This window comes from Anser anser (assembly GCF_964211835.1).
Source record: "Anser anser genome assembly, chromosome: 3".
NCBI classification, from domain to species: domain Eukaryota; kingdom Metazoa; phylum Chordata; class Aves; order Anseriformes; family Anatidae; genus Anser; species Anser anser.
The window spans coordinates 38,762,728-38,789,146 of NC_139722.1; the positions used below are offsets into that span (position 1 = coordinate 38,762,728).

General features: G+C 41.7%; 1 protein-coding gene and 1 pseudogene across 3 annotated transcripts in view; one reads left to right on the forward strand and one right to left on the reverse strand.

Annotated features, from left to right (window-relative positions):
• LOC310896252 (uncharacterized protein) overlaps nucleotides 1–26,419 on the reverse strand; it is a 96,895-nt gene that overhangs the window by 50,214 nt on the left and 20,262 nt on the right. The window lies entirely within an intron of this gene.
• On the forward strand, nucleotides 122–22,850 carry LOC310897456 (hormonally up-regulated neu tumor-associated kinase homolog A-like; annotated as a pseudogene). The gene is made up of 9 exons (XR_014589222.1): nucleotides 122–373; nucleotides 1,319–1,611; nucleotides 6,032–6,087; nucleotides 7,510–7,648; nucleotides 11,516–11,643; nucleotides 13,862–13,995; nucleotides 15,278–15,665; nucleotides 21,081–21,300; nucleotides 22,165–22,850. The product of XR_014589222.1 is annotated as a hormonally up-regulated neu tumor-associated kinase homolog A-like (transcript).

Genomic DNA, 26,419 nt, shown 5'->3' on the forward strand with positions numbered 1-26,419 from the left:
AGCTGCTTTGTGCTCAGTGGGATGGCACTTGCACCACAAGACATGCAGACTTAATGCCTGGATCTGCTGTGAATCAGAAGCTACATCTGGAAGGTAGCAACAGAAATCTGGCTCTCCAGGGATGCCCACAGCAACGAAAGCAGGCTTGGAAGACAAAATGACAGACACTGGTTACTTGGATGGGATAGCACCAGAATGGGAGAAAAACATCAAGGATATAAAAATACCTGCTTGTTTTAACGAGAAGTCCCAAGAGACTGGGAAGAATTTTCCTCGCACCAAATAAATTGGGACTTACCTAGTAGGCAAAACGATCAACAAGGGCTCCTTTGCCAAGGTGATGGAGGGGCTGCACATCCCCATGGGGCAGAAGGTAGGCTCTTGGTGAGAGGGTACCACACACCAGGCATCACGAGTAACCTCACAGTAGCTTATGTCAGAGAATTGCAGACCATTTGATCTGCAAACCACAATCTACTCAGCGAATTATTATCCTCTGAACCTTATCCTCATAAATTAACCTCATAAATAGAGTTTATTGCTCATGTATAATCAGTCACATGTGCGAACATGTACTGAGTGCAACTGTTTTCACAATTATGAGACAATATAGGCAACAAAGATATCCTCCCACTGAAAGAGAAAAGGATATGGCACAAGGACAATTTCAAATCTGCTTCCTAGTAATCCTTGCTGAGTAATTAGGGCCATGTATCTGACCTTTAAAGCTATGGACAACACTTACTGAAAAGCCAGCCACTCCTACAGCAATCACTTACATGACAGGACACAGATAACACCTGCTGCCTGTAGCTCAGTTGGGCTAACATAATGTACCACAAACTGTAACTGTGGAAAGGTGGATTACCATCATACCTAAACTGGCCTTTTGATTTTTATTTTCCTCATGGCTTCAGTAGCTTCACTGTTTTACCGCCTTTTCAAACTGCAGGGGCCTTATCCCAGCCCACTATATCGTGAATGGCTCTTACACCAAGTCAGACGGCAACATGCAAGAAAAAAAAAAAGTGTGGAACAGTACAGGTGCAGTTAGTATGTAGGTTTTTTGCATTTGAGAGAATTACATACATATATACTATTTACTGCAATCAAGGGAGTAGATAAGACAGAGCTCAACCTTTCTGGTTTGGCTTTCAAGAGAAATAAAAGAGTTTTCTTCCACTATGAATGTGTCCTGCGGTGACAGCAATTATCAACACCATGCCAACATCAGCTTGTCCCACATGCCAGCTTACCACCCATCCTTTTGAAAGGGTTGCAAAGCTTGCTGTTTATTTACACATATCCCATAATTTAGGTAGCTATAAAAGTCATTGACAAGAGAAAAGCCAAGTAGGTTTCCTACATTTTAAAAAACATGAAGCAGGAGCCCCGGATACACCAGATAATAAAGCACCCCAATGTTGTCCAGCTGTATGAGACCCTGGGGACTGACAGCTCCTACTACATGGTGATGGAGCTGTGCCACGGCGGGGACCTCCTGGACAGAATCTGGGACAAAAAGAGGCTGGTGGAAAGGGAAGTAAGGAGGTACGCCAGACAGATTCTGTCTGCAGTCGGGCACCTGCATTGCCATGGGATTGTTCACAGGTAAGACATTGGTCCCTTCCAAAGAACAGCAAGGAAAGCAAGCATGCAAGAGAGCAAGCATGCAAAAACATACATGAATCTATGATCCTACGAGAATATAGAGTGCTCTTCTTCACAGAGAGAATTTCTTCAATTTTACCTCAAAAAAAATAGGGTTTCCAAAGAAGACCGCATTCTCTCAGCCCATCTTAATAGAGCATTTTGTTCTGCAGTGGTGGAGAAGATAAGAAGTGGTGGTGGAAGATAAGCTGTTATGCAGTCCTTGGGGAGTAAAGTAACAAAGTCCAGGGATAAGAGCTGATGAGCACGACAAATTAATACTTTGTTATGGTTATCTCAGAATTAGCTGATGACAAATTTGTATCAAATTCAAATATTCCAGTGTGGCTATGCATATAAATAGTGATTTCACTTGGTTAGCCACAACATATTGAAACATCCACACATCACCCAGGACAGACCAGCAATCAAGCGAGCTGTGATTGAAGAATCACAGTTCACCAGCTGCAAAAAGAAATCATCCTGTGGGTCACATCAGGTGACCTGCCAGGCTGGCTTTTGCATTATGGGGACAGATCACGACTTCAGCCGCTGCTGGAGGACCCTGAGCAGTCCGTGCAAGGAGAGCTGATCTTCTTCCCCCCACTGCGAATCCCAGAGCGTATGCCAAAAGCAGCTGAATAAGGACTTCCATTTTAAGCAAAATAGGCAAGCAGCATTTTTTTCCCACCATTTTTCTTTTTTATATAATAATTCAAAGTCAACTAGATCCTTCATTTTAGATGATAAATGCACTCATCAAGAAAACCCCCAGGACCTAACAAGTAATCCAGTTGACTGCATTGTTACAGCAACCATGAAACAAATAAGCTGTGAATGTGATGGCTCAGCATTTGCAAGTGGATTAATAAGGATTAATAAGGATTTTTTAATTAATAATGAATGGACAAGAAAGAAATAGTCATTATCTGACCTAGATAATTTAAACATACAAAAAAAAAAAAAAAAAACACCAGAAAAGAAACCCCAGGGGCTTCACCCATTTAGTCCAGGATGACATCTCTGCCTTGCTGGTTCCCTAGATAATCTATTTTACAGCATTTCTTCAGTGCCCATGAACATAACATCTAAGTTCTTCCCATGACAATACTCCTCATGAATTTCACAAGCCTCTTCCTTTCTCTTTGCTTAGAAACAACTCTTCCCAGTGAGCAGGGGGAGTAGCCTGACTTCTTGCCCTGCTTCTCTCTTGAACTGTTGTTATTGTTTTGCTGGGCAAGATTTGCGAGAGAAGAAATATGCTGCACACCCTGAGAGCAGTCAGGTGCTAGGTGGTGCAAAGTGCTCCTCGGGATACTTCTTTTACTATCAAACCCCCTAAGCAAAGGAAATCCCTGTCTCTCAAGCACTTTGTCATAGGGTTTATGAAGTTGCATGGTCCCGCAGGTGCCCAGCTGCCTTGCTAGCTGGTGGGGATGGGTTCCTCAGCTCATGACCCACTGCTAGCTTTGGGGGTCAGAGTGCTGGCCTTTATCCCATGCCAGAAGCAGACTGGGAGGGAGCCAAGCAACAGGACCATGGGCATGAAGCATCAACAGGAATTTGTCCCACTGCAGGGATGGCCTGCCATCCTCAGCGCATCCTGTGGATCTGGAAGGGCTTCACCACTCAGCTCTAATTGCCGTGATTTGTAGCGACTCGCCACGGAGGTTACACTGATGAGGATAATTGTGGGTGTATCCTCTTCTGAAAAGAAGGCATCAATGTTTCCAGAAAGATGAGCACAGGAATAGGAAAGTTACCTCACAAAGTCAGTCTGATTTTCTCATCTAAACGCTCAGTAGAGCTCAGCTCCTTGCATTACTTTCACCAAAGGAAGGGAGGGATCCCCAGCTGTCTGTTGGGAGTGGCTGCTGCTCCAGCACCCTGGGGGTGTCAGGGCTCTGCTGGGAGGTGCTGGTAAAACCAGGCATCATGCTCACACCTTCATGAGATGGTGAACTGTCTGCCAGTGCTAGGAGCCTCTTTATTTTGCTAGAAAGGAGATGCTTGTGACTGCAAGATCTCATTCCTAAGTGAGCTTAGGAATTGGCTAATTTAATACACTTTTGCTCATATGGACATTTCTGCTTTATAACCCTGGGATATACCTTTTAAAAATAGTATCTTCCGTTGTCTTAATAAGATACTTTATGAAAAGCTAGCCAGTTTCTTAACTATTTTTAGTCCAAATTAATATTGCTCATCAGAAACCTTGTGCCATGTTTTGACAGCTAATTTTTTCCCTGAGCTTTACTTTTCCTATTCAGCACTAAAATCAGCACTGATCCAACAAACGCTTATGGCTTAAATTAAAGCTAAGCCTACTTTTCAAAGCAAAGGTAACACCTTTCTCATTCACGTAAGAGCACAGTAGATTTATATGCCAGAGTTGCCAAAATGAGCAACGAGACGGAGCACGGTCCCACTTGCCCATTCACCCTGCACACAGCATTTTGCTGTCCCAGATACAAAAGGGCTCAGGCACAAGACCAGGCTGAGCAGCTTCACGAGCTCGCACTCACCAGCTGAGCTCTGCTAACTATCTCTGTGCCTGCTCTAGACATGCCCAAGCCGTGAGGTAATGTATCTTAGTCTAAAAGCCTCAAATAAAGGCATATAAGGTAAATCACGTTACCTCGCAACTGGATTGGGCTAGCGCATGCACACAGTCAGCTACCAACTCCTACAGCTGGTGCTTGCTAAGTGTCAGCAACTTGCCTCTGTGTACAATTCCTAAGTTTTCCTGGATATTTTTCCTGGAAAATTTCCCCTCTCCCATATAAAACCCACTTATATCCTTTTGAATCACAACTGGACCAAAGATCTGGACAAACATCACAGGCTGAACTCTAAGCACTCTCTCTGAAGTCCCCATGGGAATGAGAAAAGTTGCATGATGTTGCTTAAAGTTGCACCATTTCTGGGAAGGTTCTCCTTTGGAAAAAAAAAAAAAAAAAGAGCAAGATGTATTTTTGATGCAAGATAACTTCAGACACCTTGTAAATGTTAATAGCTCTCTATCAGGTTTATCAGGCAAGAAAGTGTATGTTTTTATTCACTGAACACTCGGCTCTGTCTATAGACCAGCGGATATGGGGATCCAAAGTAACATTATTTAGTTGTAGAGTAGTGAAAGTCATCAGACTGCACATGGGGCATTCGATTTGATAGAAATGTCAGATTTGCAGCGTCCTGAAGCCCAGCTGGTTTTAAACCACCAAGTTTATTGCACAGGGTTCAGTCACAGGGGTAGGCTATGCATAAAGTTATCTTCAATCTACCTTGGAGCTTTTGGGCGCTGGCTGATTTGCCAGCCCAGAACACAATCTATTCAAATGAAAAGCTATTAAAAAAACATCATTCAAGCCATCCCCATCCTGCTCTCAGCCTGGGGCAGCTGCATGGTGCTGGCCCTCCCAAGTCTCACTCTGTGCTCCTATCCTTCCTCCCATACTTCCTCCTGGTTTCTCCTCATCTGCGTTCCCAGGTCTTTGCTTCCACATACCCAGAGCCACTTCTCAAATTTGCTCTCTCCCCTCTGTGCCCCCGCAGAGCCGAGGGAAACCTCCCCATTGCCCCTGGCTGTGCCAACCCCAGTGGCACAGGGGGGCCACGATGGGAGCCAGCAAAGCATCGCAGGCTGCCGGACCGGCTCCCAGCACCCAGCCTACACTGGCGGAGGATTCCCCTGCACTGTGAAACATTTCAGCTGCCACTTTGGGCACTCCCCACAGCGGAGCAATGTTCTGGCTTTTGGTTTTAATTTGTGAGGTTATAAATGTTCCCACAATAAGCAAGTAAGCCACTGAGCCAGTGAGGAGCATTTTTCCTGCAGCTCTGAGTTATGTCCTCCTTCAGCAGGGTGGCTGGTCCTGGCTACATGGACTTCACTGCAGGGATGGCTCCACCTTCAGGGCATCTGCCCCTGCCCCAGCTCAGGCTCACCTCCATGGGCAAGGCAAGTCTCGCTTCCCAGCTCCCCCCTTGTCTTTCAAATCTCACGGACACAATTTACTCCACAGGAAAGCAGAAATACTCAACAGCGCTCAGAGCCTCAAGCGAAGACAAAAACACTCCAGGTCCAAGCACGTTGCAACTTCCTTTTTCACTCAAACAAAGAAATAAATACTATTTCTTTTCCAAAATAATACACCAGTAGAATGGATGATTTCTAAAAGGAACAATCTATTTTAAAATACTCATAAAATACTCCATTAAATACGGAAAGTTTCCATTCTCCCAACTGAAAACTTCAGGATCTTGTTACAATTGTGCAGAACTATTGTTATTATTTCAATTAAGCTCTGCTAAAAAATATCTGCAAATGGTTAGCTGGGACATCAGACATCTTAAAGTTTGCTTTCTGTCTTCATTTTAGGGACCTCAAAATTGAAAATTTTCTTCTTGATGAGAACAACAACATCAAAAGTGTTGGTAGGTGCACATTACCTGTCTTTTCAACTTTATATTTTTGGTGACTTTCAGTGACAATGCAGTTACTATTTAAACAGCATGCTGGTATGATTGAACCTATGATTATTCAACGAATCTAGTTTAGCTTTTAGTATAAATAAGAATTACGAAGTATAACTTCACAGCTTGTTTATTTGAGTTTTAATTAAAACATATTTTTAGGAGAGCAAGGCAAACAATTTTGTCTAGCATTTTCCCTGGTGTATTGCTGAGAAGCAAGAAACAATTACAGCTTTTATGTGTAGAAAGCTGTTCCTAGCAGAAGTGATTTGTAGACAAAGAAATAAATCTTTTGGGGTGAAATGCAGGTATGGGTGCATTAGCTTCTGTCAAGTCATTACTCCAACTAGAAACCTCATCATTTGGTCACTAAAAGAAACTTTGCTAGGGTTCTGAAGCAAACATTTATAAAAATGAGGGAATTTGCACCAGGCAGTTAACACAGCTCAGAGAAACATTAATTTTATTCTATAGAAACCACACGGAAAAATCCCCACAAGGGAAGCTCACTTTTAGAGACGCCACATGTTTAACCCAGTGTTTCCCAAACTTTTAAAAGCTTAACACCTCTGAGAAAAAAGGAACCAGCTCTTCACCCCAGGCTGACAGCCAGCTAGCCCTGTACAATCACACCTTTCTCCTCCCTCCCCTTGCACACATGCACACATACAGAGAAAAAGGCTTACGCCAGCACATTTTACCCCACGTTTACAACAGGCTCAAAGCACAGACACTGAGATGTATGCTGTAACTCTTTCAGCCATGCACACGCAGCTGTGGGGCTGAGCTCTTGTACTAGCATGTAGTCAACTGAGGCAAGCCAGAAGAGTTAGAACCAAACCCAACCAAAGCAGGAGTACAGCCTCACGGCTGGGTAACTCGTCTGTTTCTCCTCTACTCCTCCATGGCACATTTATTTGAACCCAGACGGGCACCCCCAGCTGAGATGTGGCCAAATGCTAATGCTGGCTGGGCAGCTTTGGTCAGTAAATACAGCCAAGAGGAGATGACGCCTGAGGGGACGGTTACTCTGTTAGCCTCCTTCTTGTAAATGATCATAGGAGCTCTCCTTCTCCTCCTCCTCCTCCTCTAGGCAAGTCATAGGGATTTGTTTGGGCCACCAGCAGTGACCACCAGGCCCCACGCCTCTTGATGAAAACCCCTGGCTGTCTCCTGAGGTGGTCACACAGCAGGAGAGTCTCCACTCGGCCCAGTCCCTCAACCGCGCTGCTTCAGGCATGCCATCGACCACCATGTTAGGCCTACTAGGGAAGTAGCATGGACTCACCACATGTATTGGTTCTTTATCTTTCTCCTGTCTTTGGACAATGGGTAGAGTATCTTGGGAACAGACCTCTTCACCTTTGTTTTTGTGACCATCAGATTTTGGACTGAACAATACGGTGAAGTTTGAGGGTCTCTTCCAGGAGCTGCTACATACCCAGTGTGGGAGCCCAGCTTACGCTGCCCCAGAACTCCTTCCTCACAGGAAATATGACCCAAAGGTGGACATCTGGTCCATGTAAGTAGATCTAAAAGAACACTTATCTAAACACTCTCAGCACTGAATGGTTTAGACAAAACTCTGCTATAAATGGGTTGGTGGCACTCTGCTATGGGGCATCAATGCAGAGAAAGCAGAGAAACATCAGAGAAGGATTGCCAGGAAAAATAATGTAAGAGCGTGACAAATGTATTTTGAAATGTGTGTCCATTGCAAAACATTAGAAAAAAAAAAAAAAAGAATGAGCAACACATGTTGTTCTAGAGTAACCCTGTGTCAAGGGAAGCTGGCAGAAGGTAGGGCATGTGGCTCTGGGAGTCTGCTCTGAAACGACAGAAAGAATTTGCACGTACCAACCCCTCAGAAGAATCCCTCACCCTCCTGCCATTCTGGCACACCAGGCCCATTTCTAGCAGATATGATTCAGGGCAAAGAAGGTACATATGAGTAATATAGACTAAGCTAAATCTTGATAGAAAGCATTAAGATTAAAAAATCCTGCAGCTGATCAAATGCACCTTCATCCAGATTCCTCCCACCCCACAACTCCCACCCCACTCCCACAACTGCAACCTTGATTCCTTCAGTATCTTAACTAACAAGTGGTAGGGTAAAATTCAGGGTGCTACTGAAGCCAGTGATAAAAGCCAGTGGATTTCAGACAGCTCACAAGGCATGTAAGAGTAACTGTGCTTTTTGGCTTAGAAGTGCCTCCTCCCATCCCACCCCACAATTGCACTGATACAGCGGATCTTAATGTTCTGCTGCTGTTCAACACAAAACACTGCACTTGATCCAAACCCAAACCACCTTTTTTTGGACACCTGCTGGGAGGAAAAAGAGGCCTGGATGTACAGAACTCCTCTGAAGCGGGATGTCCACACCATTGCCCAGCTACAAGTATATGAAATTTCCTTCAGGAGTTCTCAGCAGTCCTTACTAAACCATGTATCCAGAGACAGCAAAGGGTTTTAGCTTGATCTACAGTGGTGCTGGTAGCTACATATAGGCATCTAACTCGGATGTCTAAAGTAGAAGCTTTCCATCCCTATATGCTCAAAAGAGAGAGAGGAATTATATCACCCAGAGAGTGATTCAAACTATCTGCATTAAGAGACTACGTCTCTCAATCAACTTTATAAGAGTATGCATACATAACAAAATAATGTACATTATTCTTTTCAAGACCTACTTCTGACAGATAAAATATATATTTGGGTTTTGACCTAGCTATGATTCTTACACCTCAGCTTACTCTAAATTTACAGGATATGAACAGTACACAATGTTAAGGATGAAGGACAAATTCTACTGAACTACTTCAGTATGTCTGGATTTCAGAAGTGCTACTCTGAATTTACCTAGACATAACCCAGACAAATTAGGTCTAGAGGATGCTGTCAGCACTTAAATAGGATTATACTTATTTCACATTTCAGTTGGCTGAATGAAGGCAAAGCAGTAACCTTAGAACCACCTATCGAGCTCACTCTGTTGATATACATCGCATAATAGGTCAAGGGCTACATAAAATTTGTACAAGGCCCTTGGTATTAACACAGACACATTCTGAGACTTAGGTATAAAACCTATTCACAATTTAACCTGAATTGTTCACATTCTCATCACGGAAGAAGGAATTCTGATGGACTAAAATATTAATTAGATAATTTACTTTATATTTCTTGTGACTTGTCACAAAATAAGTAAAGGATTTCAGATCGACTGGACTCTGCCATCAAAAGATTCCAGTGTAGTGGAGAAATACTGGCATTATGCAGCAAGGCTGACAAGGAGTGGTAACATGGGGAAGAAGGCAGCTATATTCTGGCAGAAGCACGTTCAGAAAACCAACCAAATTCAACTGCAATACAGCTGAGGCTCCTATGAGACAACAGTAAACAGCAACACCTGTTTTGCCTATTGATGACTGTCGTGCGTAAGATTTTAAAGATTCTTAGGAGGACTGCAGAGTGCTTAGCTGTTGTGCACCAGCTGAGTTAAGAAAGCAGCTGCTGTATTCAAACAAATACACAGAGATCAGTGGGATAGAGGAGAAGCAGCCTGTTACAGCTAATACTTTCGAGTTTAACATACCATCAGATGCCAGCTACTTCATGCATTACTCTTAACTAGCTACTTTTTGCGTGTAAGATTTTGAAAGAGACTTTAGGACAGCAGCTTCATCCATTCCCCAAATTCCTCTGCCATGGAGATTTCCCCATCCAGTAGGCTGATGAAATGAACTACTGCCAGTGTAATGCACCAATTGTGTATAACATCACCGGCAAGTTAAACTGCATGATAGTGTTTGATGCATTGAAAAGAGAAATGTATTTAATCTTGTAATGACATTACAGATCCATTTGTACTGCATGCTGCTCCCACTCACCAGGGCCTCTCACTTTAACTTCAGCTACATTTATCCTACACAATATTATGCATTATAGAACTCTAATCCTTGCTATTCAATCAATTAGCATATAGGTGTTGTTTCACTGCAATAAGTTTCCTTTGTATCTCAGTACTTCTTTACTCAGAGGATTCATCAAAAAAGTTTTGGAAAAAAAAATGCATTGAAAGACTAGATTTATAGGAAGGTTTGGTAAAGTGAGAAGAGAATGATGTCACCTAGTTCTGGCAATCCAATAACCAGGCATCCGGGTTATACCAGGCAGTCTTGCTATTGTCAGTGCAAGAAGCTGATCTCCTAAGATGCTTAACTGTAGCATAAAATAGCTGTATAACATAGCTGTGATGACTCTCTTGGGGAGGCCCATCTCTTTCCATTGATAATGATTGATGCCTAGGTTTTAGCTGCTTAAAGTGAGGCAAGGTAAGTCCTAGTCTAGTCCTGGTAATAAAAAGCGTAGATCCATTTATCCATAGATTGCTGGTTCAAATGCAATCCAGCTCAACAATTAGAAAAAAGTGCCACCTTTATCACATAGTTTATTTTAACAGTGACATCATCTCTTCACATTTTTCAGCTCTTTGAAGATATTTTAAAAAGGCTGTGGTTGCAAGCGCTCCACATGCAGATCTTGGTTTCACAAATAACACCGTCATCATCTGCACTAGCATCTGAACCAGATCAATCACACTGGAATTGCCTGATTTCCTAAAATGAGCATCTCAGCTGAGTTCAGCAGAGATGTGACAAGGGACTGCGAGGAGCAGTGCTGCTGCAGTGGTGCGGCTCAGCTGGGAGAAGGAAGCACCATGGAGTGTCCAGGGAAAGCACCCAAGCTACAGCCTCGAAACATCCCAGCTGGCTTTCCCAATGCTGGTACTTATCCTGAATGGCAAACCTTCATAAAGCTTGCTCATCACTGCTAGCAAACTATTACTATTTCGATAGAGTTAAAGCTTTAGGTCTCCAGCCAACAGCAAGCTGTTACCAAACGAATGCCTTCTAGGCGTAAGTCACACCTAATTTAGCAATCTGAGCAAAGCACAGAGAACTGAATTACTATTTGGAACAGGATCTACCAGATCAGTCGCAGCTCTGTGTTGTCACTCAGCCTCCAAACTGAAATACTTTATTCTGATGGGCTGGGTACCCTACACTAGCACTCCAATGAGTTTATTTTAAAAATAAACAGCAGGTTTCCACTTTCAACACTGCAGGCTTTCCAGTCACTCACTGTACAGCCTTTTTTATGCACACTTCCCAGAGCATTCTTTTCTCAATAAAATGGCATTTACACAAAAGAAAAAGCATAACATCTACTCAATGTAAACTGCTGTTTAGGGATAATTTGTAACCTCATTCTTGATACTGAAGGCAAATCTCTAAAACCTGACTCAGAGATTTGTTGGATTTTTTTCAAGATATTTATTAGCATTATATAGAGTGCTGATATTTGACTTTTTCTTTGACAGAGGTGTTAGCATGTTTGCTATGCTAACTGGCACATTACCTTTCACAGTGGAGCCTTTTAATATCAAGCAACTACATCAAAAGATGGTAATTGGAGAAATCAGCCCTATTCCATCAGATATCTCCCCCAGAAATGCACTCCAATTTTTATAAAGAATACGAATGTATATAAGGTCTAATCCATGAAATAAAATGAATTTAATAACAAAAACTTTCTCACTGGTGGTTAATAGGTACCTTTTCAAGTTTGTTTCAATTTAGAAATAAATTCTGTGTTTTAGGCAAGATCTCTTTGTCTCACAGGCCAATAAGAAGATGACACTTGTCTCTTTTCAGAAGACCACTGTGCTTGGTCCTTATATACAGGTGGAGTAAAATGTACATTACTTTTACACAAGCAGAGCAGTTTTGCAGTAAATAAGAACACCCTTAGGTTCAGTGCGCCATATGCAGGTTATAGCCAGGCCTTCTTTCCTGTCTTTCCCAAATTTCATTTATAAAAACCTTAGATCATTTCTCCTGAAGAACTTATCTTTTGCCTACAAACAACCCACAACACCTAGGTAATTAAAGAAAGAGGAGGGTGTTTTTCTTTTCGTGAAGAGATTATTCATATTTTTCATTGGAAAAAAAAAAAAAGACAAAACTGAAATGCATTTTTCACTGAATTTTACTGACAGTCTTTAATGTGGTACAGCCTATGGAGTCTTCTAGGACAACTGGCAGAGGCAGTTCTCAGAAGCTCCAGCCTGGATTAGAGCCCATGGCTCTAAAACCCAGAAACAATGTTGGTGTACATGCATTCTGGGTCAGCATTCAAAAATTTACTTTTACAAAGCTCAAATTTCCAAATTTACTTTTACAAAGCTCAAATTTCCAATACACCTCTGAGTTTAGTCCCTATTTCCTCCTCTACACCTCAACTAGCATCGTCTCTGCCAACTGTCACAGGCAGGATTTGGTATCTTCTCACAGCCCTTTCAAATTCTGCAGCTTCACTGATGAAGCCAGGAGGCAGAGAGAATGAGCCCTGTTTCTCCCAGCTGCTGACCAGCCGAAGTTCAGATCTCCCCATCGTTCTGAGCAGCTTTGGTGTGGCGTTAAGCAAGGATCAGTGGAGGCATTGAGATGAGCTGCAGTGGCTGCCTGCAGCTAATCACTGGGAAGCAGCAGACAGTTCCAGACCAAGCTAGCTGGATCTAGTCCTCAGTCACAATATTAAGATATTAAGATAAAGTGATGATATAATTTGTTTTTCTCCCCCAGTAAATGGTATGAGGATATCTACCATAGCTGTCCAGACCATTTGTACGTTAATTTCTCATTTATCTTTCTTTGGAGATTGGCTACCAGATAACAGCTCCATTTTTCTACAAGCTCTCCATAGATGCAATTATAATATTTCTGATTTTTCTTATTTATGCTATTGTTATAGCTTCTACTAATAAATGCATTATCTCTGCTTTTCTACAAAGCCCACACAGTTAGTGGAAGATTGTGGATAACTCCATTGTTCCCTTGCCCACTGGGAACTTAGTGAGAGAGCAGTAGTACACAAACTTTGCATATTTTTGATCTAAGTCCTTCCAAAGGAGATTGCAAGTGAAAGGAGCATTACTCCCCCAGTTTAACGCTCACTTGCCATTTTGCTCATTTCAAAGCATCCCCAAGGAATATGGAAGAATTCAGTTTTCCCAAGAAGTAAAAAAAAAAAAAAAAGAAAAAAAAAGGGACTTTATGCAGTACTGGAACTGAGAGGCTGACATATGGGAATGTTTGAGCTTGCTGTCCCAGCTCCAGGAAGCCCAAGTGCACTATGCCATCTGGCACCGGGGTGCATCTCCCTCCCTTGGTACAGTTTTGTCAATGTGATTAGCTTCTTTGTGCAAGTGAGGTAGATCCGGGGCAGTCAGCTGGCACAGGGCATGTGCCCCCTCCCGCAGCCTTGACCAAACACTGAGTGGGCACAATGCTGTGATTGTGATTGATGCCAGACGCTGCATTCACCGGGGTAAATGAAGCAAATTTGGAAGCAAGTTTGAGATCTATGTCCATAGCAGCATCCATTGGTCCATAGCATGCTTCCTGGCATGGTCTGGCTCATGCTACCCAAGCTGCCCAGGTGTCCCTGAGGGCACAGGGGCACCACAGGGGCCCACAGCAGTCGCAGAGGAGAAGTGGAGCTGTTTTATTTAGGAGGTAGTCCTTGAGAGGGGATTTTAGCTTACGTTCTTACAATGTGAAGAGGCAGGGAAAGTGCTACATTTCTGAAGAAGAAGGAAAATTTTGATCTGCCCAAATAATCAGAGATTACTAAAATCATATCATTTCATCCAAATACTGGACAGGAGCTGTACACTTCATGCAGTCCTTACTTGAGCCTGACTCTACTAAAAGTCAAAGAAACAATGAAAGACAAATGGTTGAATGAAGGCTTTGCCAGCAAAATAGCGAGTAGTGAAACTGCTACCAATGAGAACAGGTAAAAAAAACTTGCGGGGTTGGAATTTCGTGTTTGGGTATAGCAGGGTTGGGATTTGGTTTGGTTTGGTTTGGTTTTGGTTGTTTTGAGATATTTGTTACCAGCTCCAGGCTGTTCCAAAATGACTGAATTTTATTTCAGAAGGTACAGTAACTTTTCTAACCGTAGATGAATTTCATACAAAAGGAAACAACCTCATGGAACTGCTTATATCTATGATATCAATAATTTTGCTCTTGACATGCATCACTGGTGCCACTGATTTCTAGAGTTTGCTTTCAATCCTTTCCTGCAAAGCAAGGTCTCACGTTCCCAACTGAGGGAATGTCATTTTTATTTTACACTGAAGTTCTTCTCATTCTGATGATTTTGATTCTCATCCATCTTTGTAACTGGTGTTAACTAGTCTCCATTTTTTCTTAGCAAGCCTCTGTATTGTTTAAGATTTTTATAAAAGCTTAAAATCTTCACTGTCTGCAATGGTGTCTACAAGAAGCACAGCAGGTTCTCCTACCACAATTCCTGTGATCTACCATCAGGCACAGCCAGGGCTATTGGAAATCTATCTGCAGTGTTGTTCATTTCTCAGAGAATTGTCCACTGTTCCTACCTTTATCCTCCAACTGCTCAGATGTGTCTGTGCCCATTAACACAAAAGTTGGACAAGTCTAAAGAAATGTCTTGGCAGCTGTAGAACACACCATTTCTAAAACGCCTCTAGTGGACTTTACTGCCCACAAAGCCTGTGAGTAAAATATTTATCATTATAACATAACCGGTTTAATTTCACAATCTCATTTCTATAAAACCAAAAATCATCCTGCACTTTTCTTAGGCTTAGGTGTTGTCGTCTTGTTCTTGTTGTTTTGTCCTTCGAGATTTTCCTGCTTTTGGAGCTCTACCTGTCTTCTTAGTAACCTGCACATGCTATCTCTCACCATTAATCCATTCAAGAATACTGTACTGAGAACCCAAATGCTCAGACTTGCTTAAAAATAGAAAATGCTGTTTTCCATTTTTTAAGTTTAATCCTGGTGGGTGTCCTTTTGGAGTAATGAATTATATCAACAATCAGGTATTTAATAATGCAGTAACAAAGCCTTAGCCCACCAGTGAGGTTAGTGTAGCCAGAATATTTTTGTGCAACAGCATGTCACAGTTTGCCTGTATAATCTTCCCAGCCTCCTCCAGCTACATCATAAGGAGTGCATTGCCTACTTGCTGTAAATCCTGACATTGTGCCTGGATGCATCACCTTAAGTCCTTTTCCCTAATGTTTCAGACTTTGCCTCAATGAACTGAAGCCTGTTGTTTTAAATTATATGACAGAAATGATGGAATTCAGTCTTTCAGAAGTTATCAACATTTTAATAAATAACACACCCTCTTCTGCCATGGCTTCCTATTGCTTAATGATGATGAAACTGCTCAAGCACCAGAAAGAACAGAAAAGAGCTGAGGTAAGATATCACAATCACAACACATACCTTCCTCCCTGGATTCCTCTTATTAGGAGCATCACTACAGACTTGCAGCAAAATGAAAGGGTGGCAGTCTGTGGAATGAAGACAACACTTACCCAAAACAGTAAAGAAATTGCAGGTCTGGGTGCAGTCCGTGGAAACCTGCATTCTGACATTCTCAGAGGTAATTATTTTGAGAGATTTTTTCCAGAGACAAATATATATATATATTTTTAATGAATAATGAATATTAAAAAATGGGCTGCTGGTAGTAATGGGATTGAGAATTATTCTTGCTTTATATAAAAGATTATTTTTCCTTTAGGAAAAGGAGCATTAGCATCTCAATGACCTTGCCATCCCTGCCCTTTCAGACTGGTTTGTGAGGGCCTGATCCAAAGTCTGGGGAGGTGAGTGGGGAACTGTGAGTTGTAACTTTTTTTTTTTTTTTTTCGTTTTTTTTTTCCTGGTATCTTTTTGGCATTTTTACCGCTTTACCTTCTTACACTCAGACACCACCAGCTCCAACACATTCAGGAACATGGAGTGAGATCAGAGGGAACAAATTTTTTAAAAAATAAATTGAAAAACTTACGGTAATCGCCGGTAAGGCCACAATTAGTTAAAAAGGCTGTAAGCTTTTCTTTTACAACCGTCTCCACTCAGGGGTTCACAGCTCAGTCATAAAAATTTTGCTTCAGGCAGAAACTCGGCAGACAGGAAGCCAAATTCCAGCTTCTAACACACAAGTGCAATGGGAAAAGTTTCAGCTACAAAACAACACACATCAGCGATTAGCCTCCCATTCAAAGCCTTCACCCCGGAGAAGCTGTATTTTGAGAAGGTCCAGTTGACTCCTCCAGAAATTATTCAGATGAGCTTGAGCAGATCCAGATCTCCATCCCAGCACACAGCCCCAAGGTCGCAGCAGCCTGCGCAGTGTTTGCAGGCAGAGCCGTAACTCAAAAATATGAGCTGGGGAGTGTGTGCATGCAGAGGAGGAGGAGGTTCCTCTTCACATATGTGACTTTTTTCATATTACAGTTTTAAATTGGGTACGCTAAATCACAGGTCACTCAAAAAGAGCAGTATTGCGAAGGTTGTTGACAAGCTTTCTTGAATCTCTGGATATCAAGCCGATTTACAGCCCTTGGAGTTGGAGTCTTTGGGGCAAGCGGCAGCATTTGGTAGAGCAAGGGTGAAAAGAGGGGAAATTTTAAAAAGGCAGGACTTGTGTTTTCTCTCTCTCTGTTTACATTTTTCCAGTCAACAGTCAAAATCCCAGCTAGTATTGACCTGAAATTACCTACCCAAGTCACCAGCCCAACATTGTGTTACCATTCAAACCCTAACAGGGATGTGTCTGCCATGTGAACCAGTTACGCACTCCGGGTTCCATCTTATGGGGACTTCTGAAATTGGCCTTTAGGCAGACAGAGTCTCTCTTTGGTGGCTTAGCAGGGAAATGACTCAGTTTTAGAGGGATGGTTTTGCTGAGACCCTGGAATACAGGCATGACCTAGATGAAGAAATTTGGAAGATTGCACTCTATCGTAAATAATGCCTTCTAATATCTGTTACAGAAGAATCATGAAAATTAGAAGAGACCAACTTTCTGCCATTAAATGTTTGTTTCCTGTTATTTATTATCACTGAGCTTGTAAATGCTACGTTTAAGCTCAGAAACTCAAAGCCTGTTACTAGTACCATTTAGAGATAATTGTTATCAAAAAGTTTTTGTAAAACTCATAGTTATTTTTTCCCCCAGATATTCACTCCACATTGTTTGTTTCTTACTTTCATCCTTCTAATCCCACTTATATTCTTCTGTATTACGAAAATTAGTATTTCTCCCTTGCTGGTAGTCAGGCTCTGCAAATATTCATAGTCAACAATGATCACCTGTTGTTTGCTTTACATGCAAGCCTTACACACAATTAACTTGTGTAGTCAATTTGCCCAAAGAGCTTTTTTAAATGATACTACCAGTGCTGCCACCCCCTTGTCGGTTTCTCCAATAATATTCCTATTGCCCATAAAGGCTGGGGTTTGGGGAAAAAAAAAAATGGGAGAAGACTGGGGAAGGCTGGCTAAGAAATTAAGTGGAGCTTTATTGCTCAACATTTATTTTTCCAGTATTTTCTGGACCTATCTTCAGCAAAAGCTACTTCGCACATATGCTTACACAAAGGCAAAACTTAGCCCAAAGCATACATGGAGTATGTAGGGAAAAGAGAGGAATGCATCCCCTGGCTGCGAGGGCAGAGCTCGCACGGGTGGCATGGCATTTGGGGGCAGAGGCAGAGCCCAGAGCAGCCCCCGGGTGCCCCGAGCCAGCCCCCGCTGCGCTGGCACAGCCCTGGCAGGGGGCAGCTGGCAGGGCATCGGCCCCGGGGAGGATTCACTGCTTTGGTCTGAGCGAGGCCAAACGCAACCACCTCTTTAGCAGGCTGCTGTGCTTGCCTCCGACCTCTCAGCCGTGGTTTCAAACGGAGGGAGAAATGTGAGGTTTGTCAACAGAGGGCAAGGGGGGAGTTTCCCACTTGTTCTTCGTCTTCTTGTTGATACCCTGTTAATGTTACTGGAGCTTAATTACAACAGCATGGGTACTTGATACTTGTGCTGTAAATTATGCCAAGGATATTTCAAAACGCATAGATCGATGTTCTCTCTTTTCTGGATAGTGCCAACTATTCGCTATTTATTACTAGCAATGTGTGAGCCGTCATTAAATCACATAACATTGTTCCAGCTTCCCAGATCTTGCAAATGTGTGCATCTGCTTTAACTCTGACCAAGCTCAGCAAGACAGCTTGTGTGCATAAAATTAAAGCATAAACATTATCTTTTGCATCTAAATGCATGCCAATTTAAATCTGAGTGAAACAAGTAATAACTAACAAATTCACAGGTAAAACAAAGTGGTCTGAAAACAAACTGCCAGTCATTTAAAAAATTTCTGTAAAGGATGTTGTGTGTTCTTGTCTGCCGATGAAAAGAGATGTTCACAGAGAGCTAACATTTTCAGAAGAACGCGAGCAAACTAAAAGTTTCCCTCCCCTCAGCAAATTGCAGAGAAAGTTGGCATCCACCTCTTCTGAAAATTCTGCCCCAAAAGAAACAAACATATCAAATATCAACACAAACGAAAAAGTATTTGCATTCATGACAGCGCTCATGAATAACAAGTAATAAAAAGCCCTACCAATACAATCAGAGCAAAACATGTTTGGAATTCAAACACGTATTCACAAACCGCTGCATTCAACTCATTCCAGGCAGCAGGCTAGGCTGTGATTTCTAACACAATACCAGCAAAACGTACAATTTCCTGGGGACAAATTTTCAGCAGCACTTTCAATCTGTAACTGGAAAAAAGCCCATGGAAATTATTTTTCATGTACTACAGGACCTGTGTTTGAAAAAAACAGTACGAGTCATTGTATTTGCAACTCCTCCTTGCATACACAAGTTAGCATTTGTGCATGCAAATAATAGTTTGGGTAGATGCAAACAGATGGGATTCTCATTTTCCTGGGTGCAATTAGAGAAGCCTGCTGAAAGCTTGACCCTGAAAAAGGCATAAGATCCTTTCCATGTTCAAATTTGGGCCATAAGTCATTGGATAAACTTAAAACACAGCCTGTCCTTTTATGCATTGTAATTTCTCCAAGCAATGTATTTACATTTTATGTGTTCTGTTGCAGAAGAGGGAGCCTTAATGATTACAATTTGCCATCCAGAACTTTATAGCTAGTCCTTGCAGAAAATAGCATTTCTGCCAAAAAGCTTCCTGCCCAGGTGCTTAACCAATTAGCTCTTAAGAGGTCTGGCAGTAAAAGCAGTCATGGCAAGTTTTCTGATATACTGTATATAAGGTGACAGCTTGCAAAATGTAAGATGAAAATTTGTTTTCTTAACTAGCAGTGTGTAAAATCCTGGGAGACTATTTGATTGCATAGCCTAAAATGCTTATGACATCTCAAATTCCCTACTGATCTAGTGTGGTTTTAGCAATATGTTGTCAACTTAAACATATTGTGTTTCTTTTTATAAATACTTTTAAAATAATTTCCTTAATTGTGATTGGATGCTACAAATATGTAGGAAGGATGGAGTAACCCCACAAGCTTGAGGTTTGGGGCCCTTCAAATTTTTCCAAACATTTTTGCTAACTCACTATATACATGCAAGCTTTAAAAAGTGCCTTTTCTTCACAAATTACACCCACTTTTTACAATGGCACATTATATTAAAAAGGTATCTTTCACACAGGGAGTACTTTGCTGTACATTTTTCTGATTCTGGAAGCCAGAAGATTGTATTAGGTGCGGATGCCAGTGAAAAGATCAAAACTGACTACTGACAATCCTTGAAGCATCAGCTATATAACAGGGAGGGTCTGACAGAGATGCTACAGAGAATATATAAAATAAGCTTGGTACTAGAACATCCATGTCGACAATCAATGCATTTCAGAAATTTCATTTTCGGGAGTTCCAGCCCTAAGGGAAGAGGGTCTTGGCAGAAGCAGCACATGGTGCAGATAGCTCACACGGGACCTTGTGTAGCAAGAGATTTATTGCAGAAAGTTTTGATCCTTGAAACTCAGCCTGCGGGGTTACCACAGTGGGGAGGTGGGACTCTGAAAACTTGGATCGTGGGACAGACAAGTGTCCTGCAGATGAGAATACCCCCAGCTGCATGCGGGGGGAAGTCTGATGGCACTGCAGCAGGAGGAAGTCCTGGAGCCCATGTTCATGCAAGACAGCACAGTCCTGTCACCACATTGCAGCACTGCAGCGTCATTCTTGCTTCAGGATCTTGGAAGTTATATTTATCTGGTCAGCAAGTAATAGGTTATCCTGTAAAGCCACATCTGTACCAGCAGCCACAGAGCAGACAAAAGGGTGTAGCACTTTGAAGGTGTGAAATATAGATGCTGCCAACAGACAGGAGGTCTCCCACCAAATGGGTCTCTCCCAGGTACTTGGGGAGTGTGCCTTTGTCATGGGCCAGCAAATGCATAAACTACATCGTTATATGTGTGAATTCTCTGCATTTAGTGGGGAAAAACTGCAGTACTGTTTTAGCCAGGTTGTCCATGGAGGTCCTCTTGGTGTAGTTCCACTGCAAAACCTTTCTGGAACCAGTCCAGCACCATGCTGACTGCCTCCCCTCACAGCAGACAGCGACAGTCCCACAATAACCTTTCTCCTGGATTGAGGGATAGCTCACAGCATCCTGTAATATTTGTGCTCTGCAGCACAGGCTCTGTGGTACCCAGGTCAACCTTAGACATCTGTTTGCAGACTTGGTGAGCCATAAGCCTCAAAGGAGATGCTATGAACTCTCCAAAGATGGTATTCCAGTCTCCGGCAGATTTCCATGAAGACTTGCTTCCTATGACCTGTATGGTAGGAGGAAGAATATGCCACTCCACAAGCAGCTCAGCTTAAAGAACCTCTGACACGGGGTCTGCTCTGAGAAAAAGATGGTGTGTAGAAATAAGGCTTGTGTGAAAGCAAGATTTCCCATTGCACATGTTATACCGTGATTTCCTTTGAAGTTCAGGGTGCTTTTTGTCCCATACTAATTGAATGGTATTTGAAAATTTTGCAGAGGGAAAATGTCATAGAAAAACACAGTATTAATCCTAATAAACACTTGAATAAGGAGTCAAAAATCCTGATTTCCCAAAAGGCTGAAATGGACACCCTGGAAAATCTCAGAAATTATGACAATAAGGCTTTTCCTTCTATACTAACCCTGTCAGTGCCAGATGCTACTCAAGAAGATGAGATTGCAATTACATTGGAAAACCAAGAAAACTTGCCAGAAGATACTGCTCTGCAATATAGTCTTGTTGTCTTAGTCTGAAGAGGTTCTAGGATATCTGTCAGGGCAAAAAAGGGAACATTGTTCCTTAAAATGCTACAGAAATATTATTTCACTTTGCTTTGGAATGGCAAGTTATTTTGATCAACTGTTTCCCAGCCCCAATTTTGGTGATTAATTTCATGTTGATTAGGTGAAAAAATAGCAGGCAAACACCTGATCCAGTTTATACTGTGCAGGTACTGATCACAAATAATTGCAAGTCATTAAAGTTAGTAGCTAGTATTGCTAAGGTGCTTCCAAGAATAGACATTTATGAGTAAAGAAAGGAAGTGCTTTAAATTCCCAAGCTGAATGTGAACATGGCATGAGTCATACATTTTCTACCCTCAAGAAGGGGCTGCACTCACATCCATGGCACCATTTTCCATAGTCTCTAAAAACGTACACAATGCATGATGCTGTATAATCAAACTCCAGATCTGAATTTAGATCTATTTCTGCTTCAGTTATTGCATGCCCACATCTATTCACTCATGTGACATGGTTAAATTAATGTGATAAATAGCCTCAGAAGCATAAATGAATAATAGCCACTTAAGCCAGCCAGCTTTATGCTGAGACGTTCATTTGAGACCATTCACCTCATCCAAAAAATGCTGATTGCCTACCTCCAGATCAACATTTACTTTAAATCCTCAATGCAAAATTACATCTTATGTCAAGACCCATTCTTACTTATGCCTTTTCAAGTGCTCTGTTTACAATCACACTGACTTTTTATTATGGGATGAAGCTGTTTTGATATTAACATGTTATTTTTCTTCATTGCAGCAGAAGCCGGTCTGACATTCTACATTCTACCTAGTTTCCAAGTTTGCAGACAGAGAGTTGGTTCACCTTGGACCTCCTAAGTCATCAAGTGAAAGTACACCATGTAAGCCTACACATCAACTGCTTTTGGAATCCCAGAAGAATCTGAATGATTTCAAGGACGTTACTGAAGCCAGAAAATTATGTCTTCATGAGAAATCACAACCCACAGTAACAAATAACCAACCTCCATCTTCAGATATCCAAGCAATGACAAGTACAAGCAAACTGCCTCCTCAATTCATAATGGAAAACAGAATTATTACCAGGAGTCATTTGCCTCAGCAGGACATGAGATTTAAGGACTTTCTGAAGGCCATAGATAACTATATTTCCACGTCAACCCAGTGGCACCTTGATAAAGATATTAACCTCCTAATGACTGACTTTCCCCAGATCTCCCCTTTTCCCAGGCTGCCCTGAGAGAAATCATGGCTAGAAAGATTTCCAGGCTGGGGGGATCACGGCACCATACAAATATCTGGCCCCTGGTCAATTGTTCAAAACCACCAACATTCCCCACGTCCCAACAGCAAACACTTACCATAGGAAGTATGAGGCAGTCTCAAGAAAACACAGCTCATTTTTTCAGCAAGAAAACTAAGAGAAACTTCATCCAACTCAGACATACACCTAAAGCTACAGATCTACATTTTCCAGTTTTACCTCCACCATACGAAATCAGGCGGGGGAAAAAAAAGAAAAAAAAAAACAACAGAGATTTTAAGGTTAAATTTCACATAAGTAAAACACCCACAGAGCATCGGGACAAAATAGGAGGAAGGGACAGGTAAGAAACAAGGAGGGACAGAAAAAAAAGTGAGAAAAGAAAGGCAGGAGACATTAATCAAATCTCAAAATGAGACATCTCCAAATACAGGGAAGAATAATAAGATTTCAGCTGCATATCCTCTGATATCTATCACACATTGGGTTACCAATTTTGCAGAGCACACCAAAGATGCAGAAGAATCGACACCACTGTAACAGAACAGCATCAAGTATATATAGGTGAAAAAGTGGACACTGCAGGCAGAAGATATGTTTTTAACTACTTTGAATTAACACCTGTATTATCCCAACCTTGTGTCACTTGTACTTACACATGGCATTCAGGAAATAAATCTGGTTAGGCGATTTTCATTAAGCTGTGAATATAATGTGAGAGGTAAACAAACAGTACCAAACATGGAAGAATAGATTTTTTTAATTACCTTAATAAATAAAATACTCATGACACTGATCTTTACTAATTTATTATTTTAACTGTGTGTATTCTTATTATTGGAGACCATGCAACCTAACTCCCCTGAAAGGAACAAATCAACACATTTTCCATGTAAATTTAACAGCTTAATTAGGACTGCATACTTGCAACTGTGTGCTTTTGCAACATTTGTCCCTGACTATTGAAAACACACATTTGCTTTCAGTTTCAATGATTTACACTTCTTAGTTATGTTTTCATAGCACTAAGCTTGGAGCCTGATTCTGTACTCAAATCAATTTTATATCAGTCTAAATCCCCCAATTTCAACAGACTTAAACTTGATTTACTCCAACAGAGGTAAGGATACAATGGGAGTCTTCATGTTTGCTGCCACGGAGTTTTTGTAAGCTCACACGTAGAAGTAACAGATGCGCAAAGGGTTTCTAAGTAATACTAGATGATAATTGGGTGTCAAGTGGATAGTCATCCCTACAACTAAATTCATGACATTGCTATTGCTTAAATAACCACAGATTTTGACAAGTTATAGGCATCTTGTTTTCCCTCATAAGCTGAGTACATTTATGAATCCAAGTTCTTTGCCTCCCTAGATTTTAAGCACTGCTAAGTCCATTACACTTTAATGGCTTAGATTTTGCTCAATTATTTCTGATTCTTTTTTCAACTGGGGAAGAAGGCAGCTGTGATCTGTAGAATTATGTGCCTCCTAATCACTGGCTTATACAAAGAGCACCGAGGGGAAGGAAGGAGCCCTGATCTCTGGGCAGGGGCAGGTGGTGAGCAAGCACAAACTCAGCACTTGCCTTATGCGGACCCAAGCTAACAAGCAGTGCGGAGGACATTTACTGTGCATGTAACTGTGGGACTATGAAATACATAACCTGGAGGTAGCTGAGTGATTCCCAGATAATGTTTTTATTGGGAAATCTGATTTCCTTAGGATTTATACAATGTTTATGTCTCAAGAATATTTTTAGCTTTGCATCTGCCTCAGAAAATGTTTTTTGTTTAAATATACTATTTGAAACAAATGGTTTCAGCTGTAAGTTGACATTTCAATTTACTGTTTCCTTTCACAATACTGAACTACTTCATTTTGGCCATAAATGTCTGAAATATTTTTCCTCAGCATCATTCTTTTTTTCCAAGAAAAATTTCTTTCCTTTACACTTTTTAATATTTTGTCTTTATCCCCTAATTCTAGATGACAATAACATCAGAATACTCTAACTTTTCCACTGAGTCAAAACTCCACTTTACAAACACCATCTTCCAGCTCCTCCAACAGCCCTCGGAGAGAGGACAAGATGAGCTTGTGCTTCTCCTTTACACACCCCCATGGAAGTGCCAAGGAGACGCAGCCTCAGGCGAACACCCACTCCTCACTGCAGCACCTACCTAAAATGAAGCCCAGAAGATCCATGTTAAGTAAGTGTCTTTGTGGGGTCTCTGCCACCTCCTTATTCTTTCCATCCTCAAGGCAGTATGGTTTCTTATTTCTAGGACTGATTTACTAAAAAGCAAGGAATATTAAGAGTATGCCTTTCGCTGTGCTTGGCCCTTTAAAGGTCAGAGCGCAGAAATAAAATTTTCTTCAACATTCCACAGCTGAGTATTGCTTTATAGACAGACATCATGTGGAGAGAAAAAAGATTTTCTACCTTTCCTTTCCATACATGGATTCAAGGGCTAGCTTCAACCTGGCCTTCTCCTGAGCTCTTCCAACAACACTGAAAAACGCATCTGCCACCAGCACAGAGCAGCCCTATCTGAACAGGAACCCTCATCTACCACCACGTACATTAACACTTTGAAATACAAGCCACTTCGTTCCTGAATGGGAGAACGGATGAGTGTGGTTAATGGGTCAATGCCATAAACGCTGGTCCCCGATCATGTGTTGAGTTTGGAAGGGGCAGGAAGTGCTGTGCGTTACAGCCGATAATGGAGCGCTCGCCGATGGAAACACCTCCGGGCAGCCAGACTGCATGGGTGGCCCAGCCAGGGAGATGGTGCCAATATTTTAACAAGTGGCTCCCACAAAATCATTTCCCTTCAACAGGTGATAAATTTACGCTTCAGGGATGCGATGTCTGCAGAAAGAAATGAGGGACTCTGGAATCCACCCTTTTATTTAAAACAACTTAAAGAAAAAACATGCTTCTAACTAAGGAAGGGGACATTGCTGCTTGGCAAAAAGAAATGTCCATTAAGATGCAGTTGGCCATAAATGCACTGAGTCATATCAAGCAGTGTTTGACCAGTGTAATTTATTGGTGGGGGGAAGCGGACAGGAGGGAAGCTGAATGCTTTGCCCAGGAGTCCCACAGCACCCCACTTCAGGAAGAGTTATTGAAAATACCTAACACTGAGTAGAGTCTTATTACAACTCTGATAAAAAGCCAACGCTAATAGAATGCAGGGCAAGGTGAAGACAGGAAGCAAGGCTTTCACACCTCCTCTCTGTAGTCTGGCAGAGGAAACACAATAACAGGCTCCCAAAGAGACAGCTTCTAAGGGCTCATTTAGCTATTTCGTTACATCTACAGCAGTCCTTTTACAAACAAACTTCACATAGAATCCCTCAAATGAGTCCCTGTGAGTGGGTCCTGCTTTTTGAATGCTCTGTCATTGCAATCACAAGAGATTCCCAGCCCTCCATTTCATAGGTTTTCCATTTACACATAGGAAATGGCACCTTTTACTACTATCCTGTTGCTGAGCCATATTAATAAGTTCAACTGCTTTATGAATTACCAGTTTCGACACTGTTCTGCTTTTCAAATCACAACTGTTTTCATGTCGGCAAAAAAATTTCAAACCACAGGAAATTCTAGGGATGGAGTACAAATATACACTTAGAAAAACATATCAGGAAGCAAAAGCAAATCTACAGTTGAAAAAAAAAATGTTACTGCATTCATACTGCATTTTTAATTTCATCATTCTTTAAATACATAAATGAACAAGACTGATAATTTAGCCAGTAAAGGATTTTCTCTTCAGCCTCTGAAAAATC